This window comes from Gossypium arboreum, chromosome 4, assembly GCF_025698485.1.
Source record: "Gossypium arboreum isolate Shixiya-1 chromosome 4, ASM2569848v2, whole genome shotgun sequence".
NCBI classification, from domain to species: domain Eukaryota; kingdom Viridiplantae; phylum Streptophyta; class Magnoliopsida; order Malvales; family Malvaceae; genus Gossypium; species Gossypium arboreum.
Window position 1 is genome coordinate 116,916,778 of NC_069073.1, and position 11,315 is coordinate 116,928,092.

The 11,315-nt window shown below is 28.0% G+C and overlaps 1 long non-coding RNA gene across 1 annotated transcript; it reads right to left on the reverse strand.

Moving 5' to 3' along the window:
* Nucleotides 1-5,686: 5,686 nt before the first annotated feature.
* LOC108472769 (uncharacterized) lies at nucleotides 5,687-6,465 on the reverse strand. Its single transcript, XR_001869597.2, has 2 exons — nucleotides 6,308-6,465; nucleotides 5,687-5,896 (listed from the first exon to the last, which is right to left on the reverse strand). It is a non-coding gene; the product is annotated as an uncharacterized LOC108472769 (long non-coding RNA).
* Nucleotides 6,466-11,315: the final 4,850 nt, after the last annotated feature.

The window sequence follows — 11,315 nt, forward strand, 5'->3', positions numbered from 1 at the left end:
TTGGGGGGGCTCAATGGGTTTTTGAATTGGGTTTAATGTTTAGGTTTTGTAATGGGTTTGGGTAGATATAAATGGGTCATGAGTTAAGGGTTTTAGTGGGTTTAGAGGTTTGGTTGGGTTTTGATGAAATCGGGCCCGGGCAATTTGGGCTTCTACACTTAGTATAATACAAATATTTCATGTTTAGATTTTTGCTTTTCAATTTTAATTATAAATCAAAAAATAATCATAAATATTAAATTTACTATCATACCATGCAACCAAATCTTATTTAAACCCAAGTTTGAAATTTGTTAAAATATTATCCAATCAATCAATTAAATCCATTTGAAATTTTTTTGAAAAAAAAGTTGTGTAATGTTGGATGTTGAAGAAAATTTATTAACTGTAAACAAAATTCATAAATATATAAACTTATCTTCTTTGTATTACAATTGTATTAACAATTTCTTTTAATTAATTAATTAGTATTCGAATATCAACATATATATTTGAAACAATCTCATTATAAATTCTGATCATATCTTCTTTTTTTTAACACAACGTATAGAATTGCCTATAACCCCTTCCCAACCCATAAATAAGAGGATAATGCGTTTCAACGCACCCAAACTCACGTCCTCCTACATTAACAACAATACCAATTGATTGGAGATAATTATTTTTTTTTTCTATTTCTTAAAGTTTCCACCAAAATAAGTCTAGTGATCAGTTCTTTGCGTTCTCTAAGCCTATTAAGGAATAAACACTGACTACGAATTTTAAAACTATTTCATACCTAATATGAAGATCGAACCCTCGATTATTGATTAAAATAGAAAAAACCTTTACCATCTTACCTACTCCCTAGGATGAAAGTTAATCATTTTCTTTAAACGAAGATGAGAAAAAAAAATCGAATATTCATCAAATCCTTCATTTGATATGGCAACTGGTTGGACACACATTTTATATTCTTTACAGTGATACAGTGAGTGAAGTACTATCAGTTCGAAATAAGGAACATTTTTACTTCCTTTATTTATTTAATTTTAACTTTCACATTCTAAGAGTACTATTTGCCTTTTGCATGAAGGAATGTTTGAAATTTGAGAAGATTTGGGTAAAAAAATTAAGCTCGTTTAAAATATGATTCGGGCTTAAGTTTAAACATTCAAGGCCTAACCCGAGCTCGGCCGGCCCATTTTTAAGTTTATAATATTTTATATTATGTAATTTATAACACATAAAAATTAAATCTATGTTAATTATATAATACTACTCTAATGTAAACATTAAAATAATGTTAAGATGACTATATAAAAAATTTTAATAAATAAAAAATATATTAAATTAAAATATTGTAAAAAAATAATATGGGCGGGTATAAAATGGGTTTGGGTTAATTTATTACAAATATGAATAGGTTTGGGTAAAATTTTAGGCCCATATTTCTGACTGGACTAAGCTTCGGCAAAAATAAAATACATTAATATCATGTTTAGACCCAATTCAACCTATAAAAACCTCTAGTCATTATCAAGTGTTGTGTCTAAGAGTTTGTATTGTCAATTCATTGACTGAGTAAGACTTTACATACATAAATACCATTCTTGATTTGGGAAGCAAATTATGGTAATAGAAATCTATTAATGGAAAAGCATGGAGATAGAAATGTTAATGGCTAGACACAACCAACAACAACCAATGAAGTTGACATAACTCCTAAAGAATAAACAACATTCAACTATATTTCAAAGGCACTAAATGCAATCTTTAATTAGTTAGATGAACAACAATTTAAAGTAATTTCTATACATCCGATAAAGATGTTTGAATGATTCTTCAGAATTAACATAATGTGCATATGTTCATACTTCATTGGTTTGAAAATTGAAAATGAATAAAATTAAGTTCCTAAACTTTCTAATATTTCTAAAAGCAAATTAATTTTAAATTATTATATTATTTTTATTAAAAAGATTTTTTTAAATCATACAATGATGAAAGCTAAAGGCATCACTATTGAAAAAAAAAATCCAAAAATATCAAAGTTGAAAAATGTTAGGTTAGTGTGAAAGATGTTGTTGCATCAATTACTCAACTTATCCTCAATAGTCTTTTAGGATGGAAAAAGATAATCAAATTCTAATTTTATCTTCTTTGTATTAAATGCATAATAAATGTGTTTAATAGTTTCTTGCCACATCATTGGTTGTATAATTCAAAATAATTATACAGTTGAACCTCGTGTGTTGTCATTATGATTAAGATGTTTATTGACTCAAGTATGGTTTAGATTCGAGTCGCACTAGTTACATTCTTGTTAAGACTTTACCGATCAAAATTTTATATAATTTTGATAAAAAAATTTAAGTGTTAAACTTAAATTCTAATCCATTTGGTATACTATTTACTAAATATAAGATAAAAATAAAGTTTCAAATGGCTTTGAATATAAATACAAAACTTTGGAATAAATTATATTATTAAACATAAAATATTATAAAATTTAAAACTTATATAATAATTATAAAATCTAAGAAAACCAAATAAAAATATAAAAATAATTATTGAATAAAAGAAGAGAATTGTGTTTGAATATGATAGATTTGGGAAAGAATTTCATTTGTATAAGGTTTTCAAATTTTCCAAAATAAATTTACTTATTTGAGGTAAAATAAGAATTTCAAATTTTCGAGAAATTTTAAGAACAGATTTAAGTAACTCAATTTCATATTTTTTAAATTGTTGGATTCTTTTATGTATTTCAAAAATTACACATATCCCACATTCTTTAGATACACATATTAAATAATTTTATATAATTTTTGTTTAGTATGAGCTTAGAAGAGTCCAAATAAAAAGATGGGCATGTATTCATGATAAAAGGCCCAACATTTTATTTTAATTTTACTGTTTTAGTTAAAAAAATCACTTGGTTTCGTAATTAAAGATATGCTTGATAAACTGGAAAATTAAGTACTGAATTTTTATTGTTAAATTTTATAAATGCTTAATATTATTTGATAAAATAAATATTAATTTTAAAATATTATTTATTTTAAATTTTAATGTTACTAATATAAAAAATATTATTTTAAATGATTTTGGATGAAAGATAAATATATTAATTTGAATATTTCATTTCAGTAAATAACTTTTTCAAGTTTTTAATAAATAAAAATCAATTTAATGTTCTCTACATTAAGTGGTAAGTAGCTACCTACCTACTAATCTTATTTAATACTTTTTTTGTTGAAAATTTTAAATTAAATAAAAATTAAAATGATTATCAAACACATTTAAAATATTAAATGTTAAAAATTTTCAATGATTTATCAAACACGTCGTAGGTCAAGATTTTGTTAACAGAATCAAATCGTTTTAAACATATCATATATTTTCTTAACCGTTATATTTTCTATTTTTGGTATGTATGGTACCCGTAAATGCCATCCATGACCGCCTTCAAATTTACTTACTAGTTTTCACGTTCCCTTCTAAATTTTCTCTATATTCTCTTTAGAAAAGTCTTCGTCTTACAATTTCAGTTGAGTGTTTAACTGGTTCGCTCTTCTTTATTCTCTATTTTCCTACCATTCAATAGAAGTGCTTATTGAATCCTGGGAGATACACATACCCATGAAATATCCTTAAAATTAATGATATTTACGCCTCAAACAATTTCATCTAAAAAGATGGTTTTTAAAAAAATTGTAATTTTATTTTATTTAATACACATGGTTGGACTCACTATAAAATAAAAATATTTATATTTTTTATAAATCTAATTATGTCCCTATTGGATATTTTTATATCATTTATTTTTTAATACCATTATTTTTATAATTATTTTTAATTTTTAAAATTCCAAAACCTAGTTTTTGCAAAAAACAACTATTTATGCAAACAAAACTGTTACCATAGCTAGCACTTTGAATTGATCAACTCTAAAGAAATAAAATATAACAAATGACATTCTTTGTTAAATGATAGTTGACTTCTTTACTTTTGTATATATTAATAGGTTAAAATATGTCATAAATTCATGTACTTTTTATAAATTTGAAATTTAGTCTTTTTATTTTATTTTTTAAATTTAGTGCTTTTTTTAAATTTCAAAATTTAAGTATAACTATTAATACTGTTAAAATTATATTGTTAAATTTAGGTTAATTACAATGTCATTTTTAGTGCATCACTACTAAGTGAGTATTTGTTTTATATGTTTCAAAATGTCAAACCAACAAATTTAGCAAAATAATTTTATTAATGTTAAGAATCAAACTTAAGTTTTAAAATTTAAAAAATAAAAAGACTAAATTCTAAGCGTGAGTTTGGATGGGCGGTGTGTTTACTTGCAGTTAGGGTAAGCTAAACGTACTATAACAATACTGTACCACACCCCATCCGTCCAACCAAACTCACCCTAAATTCTTGAAGAATACATAAATCTATAACATATTTTAACCATATTAACCATATATGGTAGAAGGAGACATAATTATATGTTTACTTTGCATTAGTATTATTTAATGTGATTTAAAAGTTGCAAATTAAAGTTAGTCAAAAGTGGATGAGTATCACCATCAAATATTGAACATTTAAGAAAAGTTGTGGAGTGAAAGACCCTAAAGCACACCTTCATGATGAACTACTCAACTTTGAATTAATAAATTAATTTTTTGACTGTTAACTTCTAAATTTCTTCCGATGGCCACATTATTTAATGTATTGGTATTCAAATGAAAAACAGGAACCTTGTTAAACCCTAAAATCCTCCCCACCTACTACGTGAATCCCCCCTTCCCCCCCCCCCCCAAAAAAAAAAAAATCTATGTTATAATGGTTAAAACCTAAAATATTGTTGGTAGTGGATGCAAACCTTGCAAGTTCAACAACAAAATAAAGCCATTCTTTAAGATAAAAAGTAGTTGAATTGTTGGTAAAGAAATTGTCATTGGGTATTAATTAGATCTAATCATAGATTGGGTCGAGTTCGGGTTAGGTTAATACAAAAATTTTAAGTTCATTTTCTAGGTCCAAGTTTAACCCGAAATATGGGTCTAAAATTTTGTCCAAGACCAGCCATGATAAAAAATACTAAACCCGAGCCTAGTCCAGTCCGCCTATATTAATATTTTTATATAAAAATAAAGTAAAAAATATAATACATTAATTGCACTAAAAACATTAAAATAAATGTTTCCCAACAAATTAAAAGTACATTAAAAAATCTTTATACTTAAATAACACAAAGATAGTTGCAACTTAGTAAGCAAATGCCTGTAAAATAATAGCAAAATTAATAATAAAATAAGAGTTATATAATATCCAAACAACAACAACAAAATAGTAACAATATAATAGCAAAATGGTAGCAAAACAACATCAAAATGGCAAGAAACAACAACAAAACAGCAGTGAAAAAAATTTAGACAAATTTAGGTTGGGCTCGAGCAAAAAAAAAACTTATCTGAGGCCCAACCCATTTAGAAAATAGATCTTATTTTTTGTCCAAGCCCATTTTTCAGATGTAATAGCCCCATTTTACCCGGGCCCGTAAAAAAACTATACCAGAACCAAAAATAGAAAAATAATAATAATAAAAAATAAAGCCATGAGCCAAATAAATTAAAAGTCCAAGTCCTTTTACAAAAAATAAAGGCCCAAAACACTAACCCAAATGCAATAACAAAACATAACCCGAAATAGAAATAAAACACTAGTTCAAAACCTAAAATCCTAACCCAATTTACATGCGGCCCAAATGAGCTCAAAATGAGAAAACACTAGAAACCCTAGAGGTTTCTGGAATACACAGTGCAGTAGCTAGCCATGAAATCGAGCCTCTCACGAACGGCCTCCCCACGAGTAGCTTGCTTCTCTGTACGTCTTCATGTCAACATAGAACCTGCGAGAACAGAAATGCTAACAGAATATACAGCAAATGAAAGTAGTAAAATAGAATTTTTCATTTTTTATTCATTCTGTAAATTCGGCAATAAAAAGCCATGTGCACACTGAAATACGCATACAAAATATCAGAAAGGAGCAATCATAAAGTTATACAAAGGTGATCCAAAAATCTGTTTATTTCTTTTTTGTTTCTTTCAATTTGCTTGCAACATTAGCATAAAAAAAATGAAAAAGATACTTGAATTGACGCTGATGAATGCCCAAGTATCTAGGAAGTATGGAGATTTGGGGCGACGGTCGAATGTTTTTTTTCTTTCGAATTTTTTCTTTGTTTTTCGGGAGAATAATATAAGATTTGGGGTTTTTTTTATAAAAAAAACAAAGAAAAGGAGAAATAGTAGCTTACCAAATCTTCATGGGTGACCTTCGTTGGCAAGACCGGGTCGCTGCTTGCGCACCGTCGACCATCAAACTGAATAGTGGGTTCGGCGGCTGTTAGAAGGAAACCCTAGCAGAATGATTTCAAGGCTGTAGTTATTTTAATTAAAAGTTTGGCTGTGTTTAGAGAAGAAAATAGGAGAAAAAGAGGTTTTAATAACCCATTAAAAAACGACGCCGTTTAAAGAAGGGAAAGATCCACGCGTTGACCCGATCTGAAAGCGGATCCGTGCCCTTTTGTTTCAGATGGGTAATTTGCGCGGTTAATTCCTCCCCTTTGCGTCGCATTTCAGTTGACTCTTATTGGCATCTTATCTATTTTTTTAAATTTTCCCCAAAAGTCTGTGTGCTATTTCATTTTAGTCTGCGCCTAAGTGCTGCATTTTGGGGTCTGGAATATTTCCAGCTTTGGTCCCTGTACATTTGCGCATATTGCACGTTGGTCCTCTTTTCGATTATTTTATTTATAAATTATCCCTTTTGTTTTAATTTAATTTTAATTAAGTTTTTTTGTTTTTTAGATTCATTTCACAATCATTTTTAATTCTTGTTTACTTATTTGTATATTTTGAATTACCTTGATAATTGTATTTTGTTTTTAAATTTATTAGTGCAAAATTTTTATATCATATCATTTCAACATTTTGTATAATATTTTATATAAATGTTCTTAAACATTATTACATACATATGATTTATAATAAATTTAATTTTATGTATATTATTAATCTTATGTTATTTTATACATATAATTTCTTTTAAATCTATTCACATATTTTATATATATCTTTGTTATTTAAAGGAAAATCCTACATATCTAATGTATTATTTAAATTATTATTACGTATAGATATATATTGGTACGCACGTTTGATCTATATTCATCATTAAACCCGTATTATTTTATATGTATAATTTCTTTTGAATCTATTTGTGTACATAATTATGTTTTTTTAAATCTATTATATATACAGTTTATGATAAAATTAATTTAATCTTATATGCATTATTAATTCCATGCTATTTTCACAAACAATTGCTTCCAAATCTATTTATATACATATACGTTTTGTAAATCTACTATGTGTATAATTCATTTCCTAAGATATATCTTATTATGTATTTTACTATCCATTCATATTTTATATATTATTTAAATTCTCTTTTATTGTGGGTATTGTTAGTTTTAAAGCGAATGTTTTTACACTTTGCATGTTATTTAGATGTCTTCATTCTACAATATTCATTTTAATGATTGTATATATCCCTAGTTTTTTATACAAATTATTTCAAATTCATCAATTCATCAATTCATCAATTCATCTATTATATATATTATGTGTTCATTAATTCATCACTATTTTAAAATTGTCTTATACCACATTGGTTTCTAATCTCCATTTTGTTTTGTACATTTTGTCTTGATTGTGTTATATTAAGTTATGGATTATTGTTGCACATTATTTTTTCGTTTTTGTATTGTTATATCAATTGTTCTTGGTTCATGTTTGAAAGTGTGGTTCTATGTTTCTTGGATTAATGATATGTAATTGTTTGTTTTGTTAAGTTGGCTAAATAAGGTTATATTATCTTCATGCATCAAGTATTGTACGTTATTCATGCATATTATCCCATATTTATTACTTCTTTTCCTTTTGGTTTACAAATGTTGCTTTGTAATTTTCAATTTTTTTTTAAAATCAATTGTTCCATTTTGTTTCAAGTAGAATTAAAGCGTTTTGAGCTAGTTTACAATGGTTTATTTAAAAATTTTCAAATTTGAGCTAGTTTACAATGGTTTATTTAAAAATTTTCAAATAAGGCAATGTTCAATATTTGAAGTTCAATATTTGAAAATTCGAAGAATCGTGCCCTACTGTGTTGGGTTTCGATTCTTCGCTGGACTAAATCATTAGACATCCTTTTGTAATTTTTAACGAATAAGCTTTTGGAAGTCAAAAATCAATCGTGTTTTCAAAGGTATAAAGAATCGTGTCCTATCGTGCTAGATGTGATGTTGTATGCTTTTGAAACGAAAGAATTTTGATGACCAACTTGAACCACTCAAATATTTTAAAAAGAACCATATTTCAAAAATTCTTTCTAAAATCTTAGACATGAGGACAGCACTTAATCAATCTGATACCATTTTTTGGGCGTAGTGAGGGTGCTAACCCTTCCTCATACGTAATCGGCTCCCGAACTCATTTTTAAATTTATGTAGACCAAAATTGATTTAAATGGAATAAAATGTTTTATTAGGTGATCCAATCACACCTAAACAAAAAGATTGGTGGCGACTCCATACTTCATTTTAAAGTCTATCCCCGTTTTTTCCTAAGATAAAAAAATGGTTTCGACATCAGACATATATATTTTTCCCAAACCCTCTCACTTTTTAGATGGGCCTTCATGTAACACCCCTTACTCGGTCTGGTCACCAAACCCGAGCTACAAAATATTACTACTGTAATCAAAATTGAAAACATTAAAATAAATCATGAAATAATAATTTGTATCTCAATCGTGATCTTATGATGTCATTCAAATATAAATCGAGACTAAATCAAGCTTACGGAAGCTCTATTGATGACCCGGGCATGAATTAGGACCAAATTGTAAAGTTTGGAAAATTTGAACTCCACGCTGTGACGAGTCATTCCCACGTTATGACATTGTTAGGCAGTGAGTTACATCATGACGTCGGACTACTTGACGTTGGGACGTCATAGGCTGTTGGTTGACATTGCGACAAGAAGAATTCTACATTGTGACAAGGACTCTATTTTTGGTAAAATATGACCATTTTGTAACTATTTCATGCCAAGCCAAACCATTTGCTCAAATGGTGCATATTTTGCCATTCAAACCTTCAAAAAGCCAACTTAAACATATACCAACATATCCTTTTAACCAACCATAAGACCATTCAAGTAATTCTACTTGAAATGGACACTTTATTAAACATAACAACCTAAGTAATCTTCACAACTTGTAAACCTGATAAAAACATAACAATTTCAATCCAAAACATACATATATCAACCTACTAAGTAACTGTACTAGGCCAATTTCAGCCCAATCCCATTTACAATTTAAAACCCCATTTACAAAATACTAAACCCCTTAAAAACCCCTAAACCCGAAGCCCAACTACCCCAGGCCCAAACCTAAAACTAAAAGACCCAAATAATATAAAAAAAAACCCCTAAGTCCCCCCTATTTGGTTCTGTGCCGCAACCACTACAACCAGCCCCATACCCCCACTACAACAAGCCCCATACCCCCACTGCAACAACCCCATACCGCCACAGTCCTCGTACGCCACACTCCGTGCGCATGCTCGGCATGCTCTGTACCTGCAAGAAGAGAATAAAACAACAACAGCAATAGAGCAGTAGCCAATAGAAGAAACAATAGTTTTGAACATTCGGCTATAAAAGGCCATTCAAACTGATGTAAAAAGGGGTCGGCCATTTTTTTAAATAAATACAAAGATAGATTTTTTACAAAAAATACAAGTAGTGAGATAAGGGAAGTCAAAAGAAGCAAGAATAATATCAAATAGGGCAGCCAAAACACGAAAATCAGAACCGGAAACCTAAGGTGATTGTGAATCTATTCGTGTTTTGATTTCTGTTCTATTTTCCCATGTATATACATACTAAAATATATAAAAATAATAAAAAAAAATTAGATTTTTACCACGCGGTGGCGGTGCATGACGGACGGTGGTCCCGTGGCCGTCGGTGGCCCACTGGCCGAGCCTCTCCTCTCCCTCCTCTCTCCTTTCTCCCCTCCTTTTCTCTCTTCTTTTTTTTCTTTCTTCCCCTTTAAATGATTTTTTTTTTCAGGTTTTTAGGCTATTTATAGCCCAGTAAAACGGTACCGTTTTGGTACCCAGATTTAAACAAAAGAACGACGCCGTTTTGATGAGGGTCGGGTCGACCCGACCCATCCGGCCAGGGTCCGCGTGTTTTTGAAGCGGAAGGGCTAATTGCGCGATCGGCCCTTCCGCATTTTTGCTATTTTACGATCAGGTTTTTAATATTTTAATTTGGCCCCAAAGTTTTTGCCCGTTCATCAATTTAGTCCTCCGTCTTTGCTAGCGTTTTGGTAATAGAGAATATTGCATTTTTAGTCCTCGTTGTTTTCACGCGTGTCCATTTTAGTCCTTTATTTCTTTATCCCTTTTTAAATTCGCCCTGAAATTCTGTTCTTATTCTGATTTAATCCTTTTTCGTTTATTTTCCTTTTTTACATATTACTAATATTGTTACTATTATTTTTATTAATATATTAATTGTTTTTTTTAAGTATCATTATTATTAATGGTTGTTGTTTCTAGTTTTAGCATCATTATCAATATTAATATATGTATATTATATATGTATATATTCATACATTTATATGGTACTATTTCAATTACTTTATTTTAATATTATTGTTATATCGTATTTGTTTTTATATATTCCATTATTATTTTTATGTTATTATTAATATTATTAGATGTTATTTATTCCTAATATGTATATTACGTAAATGTCTTAATATCATACTATATATATTTTTATACATGTTATGTATATAAGTTTCCTATATTATATGTTATACATATTTTTTAATATTATTAGTTATATTTTTATATCCTATTTTTATGTGTGTTTCTAATATTATATTATATATTTCTAATCTTTATTATTTATATATATGCATGTATGTACTTAAGAAATATACTAATGGTTTTCTCTTTCATATTATTATTTCTAATGTATGTGTATATTTCTATATTTATATTATACATATATATTTTTTAATGTTCTTTATTGTATACTTCTTTACTATTCATACATTTGTATGTATGTGTATATATCTTTTATATTATTAGTTATGTATTCTTTACTATTTCATGTATATTATTATATATGTATATTGTATATGTTCATATTAAATATATTATGTATATATGTATATTT